The sequence below is a fragment of the Silene latifolia genome, chromosome 10 (assembly GCF_048544455.1).
Source record: "Silene latifolia isolate original U9 population chromosome 10, ASM4854445v1, whole genome shotgun sequence".
NCBI classification, from domain to species: domain Eukaryota; kingdom Viridiplantae; phylum Streptophyta; class Magnoliopsida; order Caryophyllales; family Caryophyllaceae; genus Silene; species Silene latifolia.
The window spans coordinates 17776718-17796449 of record NC_133535.1 but is presented as its reverse complement, the minus strand read 5'-3'; positions in this window follow the sequence as shown (position 1 = coordinate 17796449).

Below are 19732 nucleotides of genomic sequence, written 5' to 3'. Positions count from 1 at the left end.
GGAAAGTTCTTGAAGGAGCTAATTTCAAACAAAAACTCCTTGAGCCCGACAACCACGGTAAATTTATCCAAGGAGTGTAGTGCAATTCTTATGAATGAGGCTCCTCAAAAGCTTGAAGACCCGGGGAGCTTTTCCATACCATGCAAAATTGGGACCGTGCATATTGAGAGAGCCTTGTGTGATTTGGGGGCAAGCATTAGTCTTATGCCCCTCAAAATTTTCAAGAAATTGAAGGGTTATGAGCTTTCACCAACAAGGGTTTCTCTCCAACTTGCGGATAGGTCGGTAAGGTACCCAATCGGTCTTGTGGAGGATGTCCCACTCAAAGTGGGCAAACTTGCATTCCCATGTGACTTCTATGTAATGGAAATCCCCGAGGACTCAAATATTCCCATCATATTGGGGCGCCCTTGTCTTGCTACGGGGGAAGCCATGATTGATGTGAAGAATGGAAAGCTTTCTCTACAAGTGGGTAAAGAAAAGGTAGAATTCTCCTTGAACAAGGCTATGATGAAGCCCTCGGAAGAAAAGTCTTGTTACATGATTGGCATGGTAGAGGAATGGGTTGATATGAAGAAATTTGATGAAGACAAGGGTTTGCAAGGATTCCTTGAGGGCAAGGTAAAATATTGCAAGGAGCACCGGGAGTATGCTTTAGCTTTGGAAGCAACAATTGAAGAAAACCCGTACAAAGAATTTGAGAGCTTGAGAGGAGATGGTAAAAAGGAGGAGAGATCCACGCCTCCTCAAGTGGAGTTGAAACCTCTTCCCTCTACTCTTAAACATGCTTTCCTTGGCCCTAATGACACTTACCCTATTATTGTCAATAGTGCACTCAATGACACCGAACTTCAAAAGTTACTTGATGTTGTGAGAAAATACAAGGATGTCATTGGGTACTCAATTGATGATATCAAGGGGATTAGCCCTTCTTTTTGCACCCACCGCATTCATTTGGAGGATGAGAGTGCATCTTCCATTGAGCCTCAACGCCGCCTTAACCCCGCATTGAAAGAAGTGGTTAGGAAGGAGGTGTTGAAGCTCTATGACGCAAGTATAATTTATCCTATCTCCGATAGTGCATGGGTGAGCCCGGTGCATGTTGTGCCAAAGAAGGGCGGGGTCACGATAGTCACCAATGACAAGAATGAGCTAATTCCAACAAGAATCACAACCGGGTGGAGAATGTGTATAGAATATAGACGTCTCAACAAGGCGACTAGGAAAGACCATTTCCCCCTCCCTTTCCTTGACCAAATGTTGGAAAGACTTGCCCAACACTCTCACTTTTGCTACCTTGATGGGTTTTCGGGGTTTTTCCAAATCCCGATTCACCCTAATGACCAAGAAAAGACCACCTTCACGTTCCCGTTTGGCACCTTTGCTTATAGGCGCATGCCCTTTGGGCTATGCAATGCGCCAACCACATTTCAAAGATGCATGCTAGCTATATTTTCCGAATATGTTGAGGATATCATGGAGGTGTTTATGGACGATTTCTCCGGCGTAGGCACCTCATTTTATGGATGTATATCTAATTTGAGTAAGGTCTTGAAAAGGTGTCAAGAAACCGGTCTAGTCTTGAATTGGGAGAAATGTCACTTTATGGTGACATCCGGGGCTGTTTTGGGTCATGTTGTGTCAAGTAAAGGCTTGGAAGTTGATCAAGACAAGATTGAAGTGATTAAAACTTTACCCCCTCCCACTAATGTCAAAGGAGTTAGAAGTTTTCTTGGGCATGCCAGTTTTTACCGGAGATTTATCAAGGATTTTTCTTTGATTGCCCGACCTTTAACATTGTTACTTGGCAAGGATGTGCCCTTTGAGTTTACTAATGAATGTTTGAATGCTTTTAATAGGTTGAAAGAAGCTCTCGTCACCGCTCCAATTATACAACCTCCCACTTGGGGAGAACCTTTTGAGTTGATGTGCGATGCTAGTGATGTAGCGGTGGGAGCGGTGCTTGGACAAAGAAAGAATGGCAAACTTCATGCTATATATTATGCAAGCAAAACCTTGGATGAAGCTCAATCACACTACACCACCACCGAAAAGGAGCTTTTGGCGGTGATATATACCATGAACAAGTTCCGTTCCTACTTGGTGGGCTCTAAGGTAATTGTACACACCGATCATACGGCGTTGAGGCACTTGCTAATCAAGAAGGAATCGAAACCACGCTTGATCTGGTGGATACTTTTACTCCAAGAGTTTGATATTGAAATTAGAGACAAGAAGGGTGTGGAGAACGTGGTAGCCGATCATCTCTCTCGGCTATTCCATGAAAAGGTTAAGGATGGACTACCAATTGATGACTCCTTGCCGGATGATCAATTGTTCGCTCTTGCTCTTATAGATGTCCCTTGGTACACGGATTATGTCAACTACTTGGTATCCGGGGTCATCCCACATGATTATGACTCACATAAGAGGAAGAAATTCTTTCATGATCTAAGACAATATTTTTGGGATGAACCTTGCCTATACAAATCTTGCGCGGATGGCATAATTAGGAGGTGCATTCCAAGTGAAGAGGTGAAGCCGATAATTTCTCATTGCCATGATATGCCGAGTGGAGGGCATGGGAGTTCGAGGAAGACCGCCGCAAGGGTGCTCCAAAGCGGTTTTTATTGGCCTACCCTATTTCATGATGTGGCAACTTACGTCAAGGGGTGTGATAAGTGCCAACTAAGCAGAAATATTTCAAGGAGGCATGAGATGCCAATGAACTACATCCTAGAGGTAGAGTTGTTTGATGTATGAGGTATTGATTACCAAGGCCCCTACCCTTCCTCCTATGGATACGAGTACATACTTGTGGCGGTAGACTATGTGAGTAAGTGGGTAGAGGCTATTCCTACCAAGACATGTGATGCCAAATCGGTTGGCAAATTCTTGAAGAATACTATTTTCCCAAGATTTGGAGTACCAAGTGTACTCATAAGTGATAGAGGTTTGCACTTTCATGAAAAGACCTTTGAAGCTTTGCTCAAGAAACACGGGGTTCAACATAGAAGAAGTCTTGCTTATCACCCCCAAGCAAATGGGCAAGCCGAGATCTCTAACCGGGAAATCAAGTCTATTCTAGAGAAAACCGTGGCAAAGTCGCGAAAAGATTGGTCAATGAAGCTAGATGATGCTTTATGGGCGTACCGTACCGCCTTCAAAACTCTTATTGGCACTTTGCCTTTTAGGTTGGTTTACGGTAAGCCTTGTCATCTCCCCGTTGAATTAGAGCACCGTGCCTTTTGGGCGGTAAAATTCTTGAATTTTGACATGAAGAAAGCGGGAGAGAAAAGGCTTCTTGACACGAATGAGTTGGAGGAATTTCGCCTCGATGCTTATGAGAGTTCAAGGATTTACAAGTAAAAGACTAAGAAGTTTCATGACAAGGCTATTTTAAGGAGGGAATTCAAGGTAGGAGACTTGGTTCTACTCTTTAACTCAAGGTTCAAGTTATTTTCGGGAAAGATCAAGTCTAAATGGTCGGGACCTTTCACCGTGGTCCGAGTTTTTTCCCATAGGTCGATTGAAATATCCGATGGAGACCAAGCTTCCAAGGTAAACGGGCAAAGGCTCAAGCATTACATTACCGGAGCCCCTATCATGAAGAATGTAAGCTCCATCGATACCTACCTTCTCCATAATTGATTGTGATTCATGACTTCGTCGAGCCTACGACATAAAACAAGGGCGCTACATGGGAGGCAACCCATGGAATTTGTATATAGCATGCATTTTAGGTAGATAATGAGAGCTTTGGAGTCATATTTTGTCCACTTTAGATTGGTGACGGAAGTCGTATTTGAAGAAAACAAGCCTCATTTTCGTTTGACCCGAAATCCCGACATGATGCGTCGGTGTAGTTATGGAAAACAAGAATCCCAAGGTCAACGAAAAGTCTCGAATTTCGTGTTTGTGAAAATTGAACAAGTTGAATGAAAATTGTTGAAAATGAGATGAATGTTGGGTTCTGCCGGTAGACCGGCAGCCGGTGCCCCTGCCGGCACCGAAACCAAATTATTTTGAAGAAAATTGAAGGAGTGATGTGTTCTGCCGGCAGCCGGCTCACCGCCAGGACACACATGAGTCTGCTGAAACTTGGAGAAATGCTGATTGGGAGTGTGCTCTGCTGGCAGGCCGGCAACCGGCCCTCCGGCTGGACACACCCAGCAAAGACTTGAGGAAATTGATTAACTGAGTGGAGTAGTATTCTGCCGGTAGGCTGGCAGCCGGCTCACCGGCAGGACACACCTGTCAAGGAAAAATTGGAATTGAGGAGAGTGTTCTACCGGTGGACCGGCAGCCAGTTCGTCCACCGGTAGCGAGAACAAAAATTTTGGAGGAAAAATTCGAAAAATTACAAAAGGGGGGGTTTGCTCAGCCGGCAGACCGACTGCCGGTTCGCATACCGGTAAAACACACCACAAAGACCCGTTAAACAACAAAAAAACCCCCAATTCTTTCATTTCTTCGACACTTTATACCTTCATTTCTCCATCATTTTTCCTCCATTCTCCCTCAAATCTCCATCTATCTTCAATCTAACTTCACCAAACCCCTCTAATCCTCACAATGGCGGGAAGGAGAACAAGAGCCAATGTTGCAAGGAACCAAGCCGAGTTGATTGCACGAGCCGCCAACGACACCAACCCCGATCCAGATTTTCCGACGGTGGAATTTGCCACCCAAACTCAAAAGGGTAAGTTTATTCTATTCAAAAATCGTCCCCTAATCCCCACTAAGTTTCTACATCATCCGTCCTTATCGGCCCTCGGGTTAGCTAGGGAAACGAAAGCTCTCTTTACCGGGGTAGGAATGAGGGGAATGTACACAATGCATGAATATACTTACCCTCGACTCACATGGGAATTTTTGAGTAGTTTACGGATTAGCAAGCACCGACAATCAAATATGGTGGCTACCCTTAGTTTCCGTCTTATGAACCGGGACCACACAATTTCATTGGGTCGGTTGGCTAACATGTTTGGGTTAGAAAATGCCGCATCACATAACCCACCCGCTACTTTTCATTATTCCCGAGTTTGGAAAGCGATTTCCGATTTAGAGGATAAGGTCGGGGTAAAAAGGGCCGCAATTAGTTGCCACAATCCCGGCATTCGGGTGTGGCATCGATTTATGGGATGCACTGTTCTTGTGGTGGATGAGCCGTGGGTATTTCGGACCAACGAACTTGAAATTTTGGGGTCCTATTTGTTTACAAAACCCACCGCCTTCAAGATTAATGTGGCTCACCACCTTGCAATTAACCTACCAAAAATTGCCAATTCTCCGGGGCAAAAAGTCCCAATCCATGTGGGTGGCATCATCACCCGTATTGCCTGAAGTTTGGACCGTCCGGTAGACCTTTCTACCATGAATTGGATACCCGGGGATACTTATTTGACCAAACGTTACTTGGCTAACAACCTTGAGTGGCTTAAGGTCAACCCCGTTGATGATAAAGAGTATTGGCAAATCAACTACAAGAATTCAATCCCACTTCCCGATATCACCGCCATTAAAATTGAGAAAGACAAGGAAGAATACCTCCTCCTGATTGAAGCGGAGGTATCCACCGACCAACCTCCTCCTAATGTTCCACGTGTGTATTCACGAGATCGTAGAGTGGACACTCCTTCCTCCCTCCAATACACCATGCCACAAACTCACCAACTCCCACCATGGCAATTCCAACCCGATGAGGGGTCCTCCTCGAGCCAACCTTCCTACCCTCCCTTACCACCTTCCCTTACCGAGTGGATGGAGAGGATGGACATTTCTACGGCAAAGGGAGAGAGTGAGAGGGATGTATTGGGGCGGAAATTGGACCGCCTTTATTATGATCAATCCACCGGTTCCTACCCGATCTACGACGACTTTTGTAGACGGGACTACGTCCCCTTTGACGCCCCACACCCTTCCTACTTTACTTGGCCCGACGGGAACTACCCTAAGGACAGGACGATGGTTCACGGAGGTCTTAACCTCCAACCGGACTACTTCTCCGCCCCCATTTTTCCCCCTAGGCCCGAGTATCAACCGGAGGGGCATGACGCCCATTGGGTGGGGGGCATCCGCCCCTTCTTTGCTAGTGACGTGGGTGCTACGTTGTCCGGTGGGGCCTTTATGGGAGATGCTTCCACGGGAGGTGATGGCGGTGTGATGATGATGAATGGGGACTTTACGGGAGGTCTCATGGGCGGCGGTAGTGGAGGTGACCTCACCTTCAACCTCGATGACTTGATTCAAGGCTCCGAGTATTGTACCGGAGAGAATGATTATGATGATGATGAGATGGACTCCTAGTCCCGAAGGCCGAGTTGGTGGCCCAACCTCCTCCCTAATCAATCCAAAATGACAAGTATGATCTCTCCCTTAATCCAAATTCTCTCATTCATGTTTAATTTTTCGCATGCATTTAGTTAGAAATTCACATAGTTGCATTCATCTAGGATTGCATTAGATTTCAAATTTGTAATATATTGTCACATTTAGACATTGCATTCACTTAGTATACCTTGCATTGTAATTTAAATATTGCATATAGAATAGACCATGCATTGCATTCCTATCTTAAAATCACAAAAAAAAAAAAATTGAAAAATGACAAAAACCAACAAAAACATGTTCTTTTAATTCTCTAAATGCCCTCCCATGTCTATAAATAAGTGTGGGGAGGGCCTAAAAAAAACCAAAAACATGCATTTTCATTTTTAATTTCCTCCACACATTTATTTCTATTTGGAATTAATGTAAATAAATAAGTCTGGGGAGGAAATTCATATATTCAAAAACATAAAAATATGTCCTTTTAATTTTCAAAAACAAAAATACCAAAAATATGTTATTTTTATTTTCAAAAAAATCAAAAATGCAAAAATATGTTCTTTTCTTTTTCTTATTCACTCCCTATGCTTTTGTCCATTGAGGACAATGTACATCTCAAGTGTGGGGAGGGAAATATCCACTCTTGTGAATATTTGTTTATATTTGTAAATACTTTAAAATTTGATAAAATTTCAAAAAATGCCTAAAAATTGAAAAATTTCAAAAAAAATTTTACAAAAATATTGCATTGTATATATATGTTGTTTGTTGGCTAACCTTTTGCATAGACATCAACCATTTGAGGCAAAAAGGAGACTAGAAGACCGCTTGGTATACACGTTCCTATCTCTTTCTCCATTTCCACTCTCTCTCTTTTTATATTGTTGTATAATATGGAGGAAGACGGGTTTTTGTGCCTTGGATGTTCCTTTGGGGAACTGTTGGATAATTGGTGATTGATGTGCTGTAAGGTTTAGTTGACTTGTTGCATGTTTCTATCCTTGTTATCTTCAATTCTCGCATGCATATGTTCTTGTATATACATGTTTTTCAATTTGAAGTCTCGCATCCGTTTGTAAATAAATGTTTTGCATGAACATGGTCTAGGAAGGGAACCAAGTACCCCCATGATGAGTTATTGTGTCCAATTATGTCTTTCCCCTCCCCGTGACTCGCACCCATGACCTCTTAGTTAGCCGATGGAGGCGGGCTTGACCAATGAGTTTAGACCGATCTTGTGAGACCTAGGGCCGTAGACTACACCTTAGGCTCGACTTAGCTACTCAAAGGAAAAGGTAGAGCCTCCTAGGGTAGGTACATCCATACCCCAACCTCATCTAGGTTTAAGAGTAGGTCTCCTCGCGAGGCATGTCACATCAAGACGCATAAGTGTGTCATTTCGTCCTTAGACTGTCAAATTGCATCACATTTTTTGTGCACATGATATGAAGCAAAAATCCGTTTGCATATGAACCTCACATAGCCAAATAGCCTTGTTTTCTCCCTTCCATTATTCCCCTTTTTTGATTCACCTCCCCTGAGCCTTAGCCTTTTCATTTGGCAAATCCACCAAAATAGCTACATTCCATAACCACCCTTCCTTAATCAAGAATTGGTTGGTTTTGTAGTTGTGTTGTAGGAGGTGATTTGGGTCATGATGGTGGATAGTATACATGTCCACTCGGGTCAAAAGCTTGGTGTTTTCGGCATTGTAAATAAATAAGAGGTTTTGGAAAGGAAATGAAAAACAAAATAGAAAAAGTGAAAAAGTCATGAAAAAACCAAAAAAATGAGTCATGCGTGTTGTATATTTTATCAAGAAAATAAAAAGGCAAGCAACACCCCTCCTCATCATTAAACGGGGTAGAAAAAGCCGTTGCTAAATAAAAGGGCAAATTGATGTTTTTCCAAAATGAGTCGGGTTTACACATTTTTTGCATGGCTTGGGAAACCGAGCCTTTGTTACGGTTTAGACGTTACCATTTGTTGAAATAAGAGGAGTACTTTTGAGTTTTTCCAATTTGAGTTGGGTTTATGAAATTTTTGCATAGTTTTGGTGATCCATGCTATGTTAGGGCATAGACGTGTCTCATGTGTTGCAATAAGAAATGGGTTACGATGTATCGGTAATTCTTGATTTGAGCTCCACATATCCAAACGGTGCCTGCACCAATCCCGTTTCAACTTACTCCCTAGCCCCGTTACAATCCTTGCTTCATATTGTGTGCATTTTACCATTGTTTGTATTTCATTGGACATAGGATGGTCTTACACATTAGATTGCGGGCACGTTTTCGCTAGTCGAGTTAGGAGAGTGATTTCGGTTACTATTTATCACAAGAATCACCCTGTTCTTTCAATGAGTGACGAGCGAAAACCGCGAGGATGTCGTTGCCTAGGTCCCCTTGGTCGTGGGTTTTTGAGTTGAATCTCGTGTCGGTTTAGTAATTCTCGGCGGACTTGCCTACTTCCTCTTACCCCGCTCTTGAATTTGTTTCTTGAGCATTGGTCACACTAGGGTTGCTTGAGCCATGCTGTAGATACCTCATTTCTGCACCTCTCGCAAACCACCCGGTGATGATTGGGCCGCATGTTTGGTACGCGGAACGATTTTTGACAGTTCGTAAGTTTATCGTCAAGTGATTGCTCAAACACTAATGTCTACCTCTTAGTTGTCATCTACGCGCCGATACGGTCATTTTGACAGTAATTAGAGTACATTTGGAGTTCGGGCCTAAAATCGTCTTCATTTTCTGACAACCGTTAAATCCCGAGTCGGAATGTTCTGGAATGTTCCGGATATTTCTATTCCATATTTTATAAATATTTCACAATCTTTTGTTCTTTGGTAAACAAATTCCCGTAATATTCATACAAAATATTAAGGAAAACCAAATTATTCCGTCATTCCATAACTTAAACACGGAAATCTTTCTTCCGCAGGAGGAAACCACTTGGAAAGACGCAGCAAGTCTGCGCCTCTTCCAAGAGACGCCTTGATCGCCTGCGCCTCTTCCCAGGTCCTTTTCTGCGTATTTCTCGTATCTTTTTCATATCTTTCTGAGATTCACTTCCAAAGTCTCTCCGAAAACCTTATTCCTTCACGTGATTAGTATAAATAGGAGCCTTCGCTCCTCATATTTCTCACGCGAGTGTCCGCCCTTCTCTTCTCCCTTTGCATTCTAGACCTTTGTTCTTACTTTTTGGCGTCTACGTGCTTGAACATTCGACCACGTAAGCTCGGATCCTTCTGAGTACCAGCCTCGTTTGCATGACCGACCAATCTGACCAACTCCACAACTAATCAATTTAATTAATCTAATCGTTTTCCTCTTACGAGGGCACTTTCGTCTACATTCAAGTCGAGCATCACTAATCGATAACTTAGTTCATCTCGTTTTGTCAAACATGTAAGTCTGAGGGTGTAAATCTCTCTTTTATTTATTGCTCTTTACCTTTTGTATCATTAATGTAAGGTTTATGTCGAAAACATCTCTTAAAACCGATTTATAAAACCTCGTTTAAAACCCTTTTTTCAGATTACCAGAAGATAACCGTCGAGAAAGGACGCAGAAAGAATCGCTGCGCCTCTTGAAGAGCGCGATGCTGCGCGCCTCTTCGTGAGGGCCGCGATTCTCGCTTCCTTTCTTCTTCCTTCGTCCTCTGTAATTCGTTTGTTTTATTTGTTTCGTTTGTTTTTGCTAATTCTTTGACATACAATCATAATCGTTTCACATGTACATAAATCATCATCATTAACACGTATAATTCATCATTAAATCCGACTTAAATCCCTTATAATCTCATATTTGCGGATTTTCGTCATTAAACTCAATCCGGGTTGTAGGAATTCGATTTGTTCATATCGGGTTTCTGGAATTCGATCTTTGATATATTTTCATCTGTCTTTTGTCGTTTTCGTCATTAATTTGTCGTTAATTTGTCATATTTAACCTATTTAGTTCACCCATGTCACTAATCAATCTTTCATTCATGTAAATAATCCGTCTTTAATCCGTCTCATCCATGTTTTATTGCTTTTATGACCCTCATTCACATGTAAATAACGTGTTAATCACTTTCATCCGAGTAAGTATATTAATTAACCATTACAATCACCAATTTACATTAACGATTTGCAGTTCCGGCTTCACAACCAGAACTCACCCTTGGAACAGACGCAGCAACTGCTGCGCCTCTTCCAAAGGGCGCAGTCCTGCTGCGCCTGTTCCAGGTTGACTTCTGTCTCTGAACTCCATTGTTGCTTGACCTAGTTCAATTAGTTTACGCATAATTAACTATTAACCGTATTATCACCCACTGATCTGTCCGTTAATTCTTTCTTTTATTCTTTTTCTCAAATCATCCGTTTTAAAGGTATTTTCGACATAAATCGTTAAACCCGATGTAATTATTGTAATTCTCATTGTTTTAATTTTATTTATTATATTTATCATATTTCTTGTATCATTTGTATGCTTTCACATGTAATTGAGCATTAAATCCTACTTTGACATTAATTGTGTGCTAAGTTGCGTGTTAACCGACTTAGTCTATTCTTCACATGCTAGGATTAAAACTTGGATGTTGCATTGCATGCATATAATCGACGATATATCGAGTATATATGATGTCCCTAATCATTAGTAGAGGCCTCTATCGAGGCGGGCGGGATTAGGTGTTCGATCAAAAGAGCTTCCTAATACGTACCCTCACCCCTTACTCCAGATCTCTGTGAACATCCGTGTTCATTGGCATCCACGAGAGTCATTCTAGACATAGAATGCTAAGGGTAACGATTGTTTAGTGTTCATGTCACTACTTTGTGTCTTGACATGACACGAGGTATTCGAACGGTTCCAATTTCCCATAAAAATTGGTGGCGACTCCACAAAATGCAAACGCTTGTTCCCAAGTGCCCCCGTGGCCCATGTCCACAGTTTGGCGACTCCGCTGGGGATAATACACTTACGTGTAGCCAAGGGTGAAACTTGAACAAGGTTAGGGAATAGTTTGTACAAGACAATTGTCGGTTTTCATAACTCGCTCTTCCTAGATCGTTTCATTCGGCCTTCCTAGGCCCAACCCAACCCATTCGACCAATCGTCCCGTCTAAACGGTCCTAATTCTTATTTGGGCCTAAGGATGGATAGCGATTGACGTCATCCATACCATGGTACTTACTCTTGTTTGTATCAAGAACTTTCACTACTTGAGGAAATGGACTAGGAATCGGCCTTACTCTTGTTTGGTACGAGCCTCTGCACAGACTTCGGGTTTGATTGTTCGGTATGGCAACCCACCATTTAAACCAAAACTCATTTAAATGCACTCAGCATCCCGTTATAATGCTTGTATATTGTTTGTACCTTACGTGATCACCCTTTTCTAAACAAAACCATGACGTTCAAAATCCTTCTTTAACATGTAAAATTTCGAACTTAAGCCCAATATTAGCGCAAAACAAAGCCGAAACTCTGTCCAAATGTCGAGTCAAACTTCGGCCCTAAAACCCATTTCAAAACCCGTGTAAATAAAAAAAACCAAAAAAAAGTCCAAAAAAAAAACCAAAAAAAACCAAAAAAAAAAAATCAAAAAAAACAAACAAAAAAAAAACGTTTTTTAAAAACAAAAAAAATTAAAATATTTTCCAACATGTAAATGTAAATATGTAAATTCAATTGGGCTAAGTTAGAGTCAAAGTTCAAACTGACTATGTCCTAGTCAAAACTCTGTCGAGTCGTAAACCCGTCTTGTTTTACATTTTGGGTATTTTCAAAATTCAAGTCAAGTCCTAAGGCGTCACGCCGTCATTTTGGACTCCCTACCCCAACTCAATTAGGATCTCTAAATATTTCCATACCTCGACTCACACACTCGAGGCTAACACATCGAGTCATTCCCATATCCGTTTCTTGAATTCTCCTAGTACACGTTAGGGACACACCTACCCGAACCTCGAGTCAAGTCCGTCTTAAAACATGCGTCTTAGAATCACGTGTCGCCAATCCCGTTAATCAAGTCAACCACATAAATGTCACTCTGTCAAAGTCAACACTCAAGTCTAAAGGTCAAAGTCAAACACCGTGAATCCAAACACGAGAAGTCACTCACGACATTTCCTGGATTCACAAGTCAAGAGTCTAGTCATCTCGTCTCGTCATGTATCCTTTGTTTGTTGCTCTAGTATGCGTGATCCTATGTTAAATCAAGTCGTAATGCGTATCATTTTCTTCTCGGTAGGAATTCTGCAATTTCCAATGAAAGTGTTCAAGAACGTTTATCTGTCAACGTCGAGGGACTAAATGCTGTAGTCATTAAGCTTCAGGCCACCGTCGAAGACTTGAGAACTCGTGTCACCAATATGGAAGACATGATAGACATGATGAAACCTTTACCATCTTCTCATACCCCAAGGCCAGAGCATAGCTTCAACACAACTCACCCATCTAAGAAGGCCAATGAAGACAAGGGAGTCAGCCTCTTGGAAACTCCACCCAGATGGCCGGGACGAGCTCATAGGGAATTCCTTGACCTTGGAACCACATATAAAGTAGCTCTACAAAGATTGGTTTCCCAAGGAAAGCTTCATCCAATTGGTCCAACCCTGGACCTTGAAAAGATATTCCCTAGATGGAAGGGCAATTCATATTGTCATTACCATCGAGGTAGGGGACACGATACGGAGGAATGCTTTTGTCTAAAGCATATTATTCAGGATATGATCGAGGATGGCAAGCTTCCGATGCCACCATTTGTGGAGCAATTTGATAGGACCGACCCTCTTGGGTCTAACAGCACTAAACACGATGAAGAATCATTCCTAGACTTTTCTCATCTCCTCGATCCTCGCGATGACAAAGAAATCAAAGCACTGAAGGAGGACGATGTCAAAAGTGGAATGATCATGCTTTCCAAGATAGAGGGAGCCATTAATACTCTAAACTCTCGGCTTTCCAACATGGGGAATCAATTTGCTGAAATGGATAAGAAGCTTGAGACCCAATCTTTCAAGATGAAGAATGTCCAGACAAACCCTCAACCTCATGGTCTCAAGGAGAAAGCAAAAAGTGAGCGATCTATTCCTAGTTCTTCTAATCCAGGAGTCGAAATCAATAAAGGCAGCCTCATGGAGCCTTCCTCAAAGGAATTAAACAACTCTCCCAGGTCATTCACAAATCTAGGAATACCTCTTGCCCTAGCCTTGAACCAATTATCCTCTCTAGGTCTTCTTCAACCAATAGGACCTACACCAGATTCAGAAAAGAAATCTAAATCGTGGGATGGCAATTTATATTGTCAATACCATAGGGGTAGGGGGCATGATACCGAAGATTGTTATAAGCTCAAGCATGTCATACAAGATAGGATTGAGGATGGAAGGATTTCTGTCTCACTCCTGAAATGTTTGGGTACAGAAGTTAAGCGATCTTATAGGGAGTTCAATATCACAGGTGATCAAAAAGATGAAAGATCCACCAATCATTTGGTGAAAAGAAGAAAAATAGATTCACAAATACCCGACCAGTCGAAGGAGGCGACATTGGTTGAGGGCGTTATTGACTGTCTGAACCCAGTTTACACCTCTCATTTGAAAGGTGGCATCAAAACCGTCGAAAACTTATCGGCAGAGATTGTTCGTATCAATGAAGTCATTCAAAAAGGTTCATCGTCCACATCTACACCCAACAATCAAACAATCCGCATTACCGACGTAAAGTTTATAGAACCTTCACCGGAAAGAGGAACTCGGCATTCAAGGTCATACTCCAATTTAGGCATACCTTATACGGTAGCCTTTAAAAGACTCTTTGCCAAAGGACTGGTCCAACCAATCGGTCCAACCCCAGACCCTAAGTACGAGAGGAGAGGTCGCTTCTGGGACGGTTCTCAATATTGCTTATTTCATAGGGGTAATGGACACGACACTGAAGAATGTTCCAAACTCAAATATACCATCCACTTAATGCTCGATCACGGCAAGATATCTTTATCGACCCTCGATCCGTTAAGAGAGCAGAATGACCCTCATGGGTGTCTTACTCTTCAAAGACAGGAAGGTCTCTTGGGCCTTTACCCTTCTAGTATTCCCAAAGATGAGGACGAGGTGTTCAAATGGATGAATTCTCAAAGCCGGATGCCGAAGCCAGTTGCTGGAAGAGAAAACGTTCAAGCGTGGGCCGATGATTACGAGTCTAGGTCTAAGATCGCGTCAAAGTCCGGGCCCGAGTCCGAGTCCGAGTCTTAGGCTTTCTATCTCATATTTGTTCTAGTGTCTTCCTTCTTGTCCATTTACATTCCTAGTGACAACCTGGGGGCTGTCCCACGAGTCACGTGTCTTCTCGAGTCTACGTTAAATACATTCATTATTCATTTCAATAAAAGTACAATTTTACATCCATACATTCTATCATATCTCTTATCTTTTATTCTTCTCCTGTGACAACAAGAATTGATTTGAGACATTTTAAAACGAACAACACACGACAATCAATGTGAGTGCACTTATATGATGTTCCATTCCAAGTTGTAGAGGACCCGAAACTCCGTGTTCTTTTCTTACCTATTCCATGTCTAGCAATAGAAACCACAATATAACCCTAGTCTAGGACGAGCATATCTCAAGAGATTCTAGGACGAATCCAGAGCATCTCCCTTGTTAACGATCCATGATAGAAGGCAAGCCCATTCCCCACAATAAGCAACCCGTGTTACTAAAGACCAACCCGTTTCACACCAAAGGTGCTAGTCTGACCCAAATCCATGGTAGCAAGCAAGTCCAAGACGATACGAGCCACGATCAAAGACAAAGGCTCAATCAAGAGAACCCAAGATCGATATCCAAGGCCACAATTATGCCCGTAATCCAAGACAAAAGAGTCAAAATAAGAACGAGGCTCAAGCAAGCCAATGTCAATATCCAAAGTTAAAGTCATCCTCAAAAACCTGAATAAAAAATATGAGCAAAAGCCAAGATAAGTTCCAGACCAAGAATCTGAGTCTGAATCAAGAACAAGCCTGAAATCAAATGCTAAACGGAATACTGTTGAAGTCTATATTTTATCAAGACATCGATGAAGATGGTTAGCTAGCACCCCCACTTAGCCTTTCACACATCATACACCCTAAGTCCTTCTCGAGACCGTTATAAGGAGATAGTTAGGAATTTTGAGAATCCTCTCAAGCTTGTCAAGTATACCCATCCTTTAGGGCCAAGACATGGAAACTTGATCCCACGTCATTTTAACCTACCTTTATGTGCTCAGGCTACGCCAAGCCAAGAGACTCCATTTCCAAGCCATAATCCCATCGAGCCTTAACTCCACAAAATCAAGCTCCAGAGATTTGTTCATCAAAGCCTCTTATTACCGAGCTCCACATTCCAAATATCCAATCCAGTTTCACCTTGACCCAGACACGGAGTCTTCAAATACTTTACTACCTAGAACGGGACATACCCATATCATCCTTAGGGTCCACTAAGTGTGCTCACATGACAAGGAAATTTTTACAAACTTGATTATACCTCTTTGGTCTATGATCAGAGGGAGTTATCTCAAATCGATTCTTCGAGTCACCAAAGGATATTACCCTTGTGACTCCTGCACTTTAAGGACCTAACAACATAGCTTAGGCACACACCTGAACTACGAGCATGGTTTGATTTCACCTCTTCAGGTGGATACGTAGGCAGTCCTTTCTTACACAAGAAGGATACAACCACAACACCCAAACAAAATTAACCAAACCTCGGAACTACGATCTGGTTTGATTTCACTTCACGTGAATACGTAGGCAGTCCTCAAGGACACAACCATCCCCACTTTTAACTTTCAACCTCAATTACCAATCATCAACTTTCAACCTCTATTTCAACCTTCCAACCTCAATTAACATCCCTTCCACAACCAACACCTCTATACTGGGGGCTCCTTATTGTCGCCCATCCTCTTTTTTACCAAAGTCCAGAGTCATCTTCTCATCCCGGGGGCTTCTCTTCCAAGATGCCACCCTTCCTTTATTCCTCTAAGTCTAGCTAGTACTCGGTCCGGACAATGACAAAGATCTTAGATCAATTCTCCAAGTTATCATGCCTCAGGAGGGGTCTCTTCTACAATAAATGACAAAGACGTCTAAGTAGACAGCCGATCCATGGCTCATGCCTTGCCTTTATATGCCGACACCATTCTTGCAATTATTCTACCTTTGGAACTGATACGCCTTGTCACCCATATTTGGCTAGGGGTTGCGCATACTTGGGCAAAATCTGTCAGAGTCATCCATGCGCCATGTCAGAATCATCCCTGTGTCGCGTCAAAACTAAGTCAGTCTACATCTCGCGTCCGTGTAGGGTCTATGTCGCGTCCGTCAAGTGTTTAAAGCCCATTTGAATATGCATAATGCATTACAAACGACAAACTTCTTTAAGCAAGTTTTAAACAACTTTTATAAAGAAACAAGTTTTGCAAAGCCCATGTGCTTCCTCCTTCAAGATCCATGTACTAATTGTTTATGTGCTTATATGCTATGCGCTATTTTTCTATTAGATTGCATTCTTGTGTGGCCACTAACCATGCATGTAAGTATCGGAAGCAGTACTTTACCAAAACTTCGCTTGCCACAATGAGCGAATATTCTTTGACAGGTGTTTCGACACACCTCTATTCTGTTCCCTCAGCGAGAGTACACGAACAGCCAATCGCCCCTCTCGAGACATGGAGATCAGTTCCCGATTATGTTCCCCCAACGAGAGTACACGGACAGAAAATCATCGCTCTCAATACGTGGAGATCAACATCAACCCCAAGACTTATCGAAGTTTGTTTGAACACGACCCAAGCAGCTTCCCCAGCAGTTCCCGCCTACGTCCTGCTACCCTTGACATTTTTGTTTCCTCATAGAGTTCGGAAAAGGTGTCGTTCTCCTGAAGTTCCCAAACCAGAGCCTCCTTCCGTAGGTTCGTAAACCCAAAGTTAGGATTCTTACCCCTAGATTCCAAAATGGCTTCTTTTAGGTTCATAAGCCTTTAAGCTCCCACACGAACGACCTTAGATTCATAAACCCATAAATCCTTTTGGAGTTCTCATACCTCAGAAGCTTAAGCGCACGCATTTAAAACAAGAATTAGTAACCCAGTAAGTTCTTAAACTTAACCTTAGGATCCCAATTCCTCTTAGGTTCATAAGCCTTTAAGTTCCCATACTAGCCGTCCTTTTAGGTTCATATATCCAGGTTCATACACCTAGCTTCTTTTAGGTTCCCAAACTCCCTAGAGTTCATACACTTTTACCCTTTAGGATCATATTCCTTTGGGATCACCTTTTCTCTTTAGGATCATAATCCTTTAGGATCACCTTTCCTTAGAGTTCCTACACTCAAACCTTGATTACCCCTTAAGTTGAACTTATATTTGGCCTCCTTCCCGTCGATATTTTCCTTTAGGGTCCCACACCCTAGCACAATCCTTACATATCTTTTAGGTCTTACCCTTAGCTCCTACGCAACTCCGGAAACGTCTCGAGGAAGGAATTTCAGGTATGGTCTCTTCTTATGGCTGGCGAGCTTCCTTACGTAGTCTAATGGACTTTAAACGACCCTCCCCAATAGTCGACAGACTCTAAAATGTTCCCGACGACAGGTCCTTGGTTCAGACCCCTTGAACCGCCTCGCTTCGCCATAGTCGTTAGGTTGTAATCTTCGATTGACCTGATGGCTATACTTTGACTTTCGCCTTGTCCAAGCCTCAGTCAAAGTGGGGGCTCTGTAGATACCTCATTTATGCATCTCTCGCAAACCACCCGGTGATGATTGGGCCGCATGTTTGGTACGCGGAACGATTTGTGACAGTTCGTAAGTTTATCGTCAAGTGATTGCTCAAACACTAATGTCTACCTCTTAGTTGTCATCTACGCGCCGATACGGTCATTTTTGATAATTAGAGTACATTTGGAGTCCGGGCCTAAAACCGTCTTCATTTTCTGACAACCGTTAAATCCCGAGTCGGAATGTTTTGGAATGTTCCGGATATTTCTATTCCATATTTTATAAATATTTCACAATCTTTTATTCTTTGGTAAACAATTTCCCGTAATATTCATACAAAATATTAAGGAAAACCAAATTATTCCGTCATTCCATAACTTAAACACGGAAATCCTTCTTCCGCAGGAGGAAACCACTTGGGAACAGACGCAGCAGGTGCTGCGCCTCTTCCAAGAGACGCAGATGGATCGCCGCGCCTCTTCCCAGTCCTTTTGCGTATTTCTCGTATCTTTTTCATATCTTTCTGAGATTCACTTCCAAAGTCTCTCCGAAAACCTTATTCCTTCACGTGATTAGTATAAATAGGAGCCTTCGCTCCTCATATTTCTCACGCGAGTGTCCGCCCTTCTCTTCTCCTTTGCATTCTAGACCTTTGTTCTTACTTTTTGGCGTCTACGTGCTTGAACATTCGACCACGTAAGCTCGGATCCTTCTGAGTACCAGCCTCGTTTGCATGACCGACCAATCTGACCAACTCCACAACTAATCAATTTAATTAATCTAATCGTTTTCCTCTTACGAGGGCACTTTCGTCTACATTCAAGTCGAGCATCACTAATCGATAACTTAGTTCATCTCGTTTTGTCAAACATGTAAGTCTGAGGGTGTAAATCTCTCTTTTATTTATTGCTCTTTACCTTTTGTATCATTAATGTAAGGTTTATGTCGAAAACATCTCTTAAAACCGATTTATAAAACCTCGTTTAAAACCCTTTTTTCAGATTACCAGAAGATAACCGTCGAGAAAGGACGCAAAGAATCGCTGCGCCTCTTGAGCGCATTGAGCTCTTGCGCCTCTTCGTGAGGCCGCGCATTCTCGCTTCCTTTCTTCTTTCTTCGTCCTCTGTAATTCGTTCGTTTTATTTGTTTCGTTTGTTTTTGCTAATTCATTGACATATAATCATAATCGTTTCACATGTACATAAATCATCATCATTGACACGTATAATTCATCATTAAATCCGACTTAAATCCCTTATAATCTCATATTTGCGGGTTTTCGTCATTAAACTCAATCCGGGTTGTAGGAATTCGATTTGTTCATATCGGGTTTCTGGAATTCGATCTTTGATATATTTTCATCTGTCTTTTGTCGTTTTCGTCATTAATTTGTCGTTAATTTGTCATATTTAACCTATTTAGTTCACCCATGTCACTAATCAATCTTTCATTCATGTAAATAATCCGTCTTTAATCCGTCTCATCCATGTTTTATTGCTTTTATGACCCTCATTCCCATGTAAATAACAATGGCGGTAATAGAAAAAATAATTTTATAATGACGAAAATAGAAATAAACAACTTTAACAATGGCAATGAAAGCATTTAACTCGTCAACAGACCAGAGTACTGTTATTTT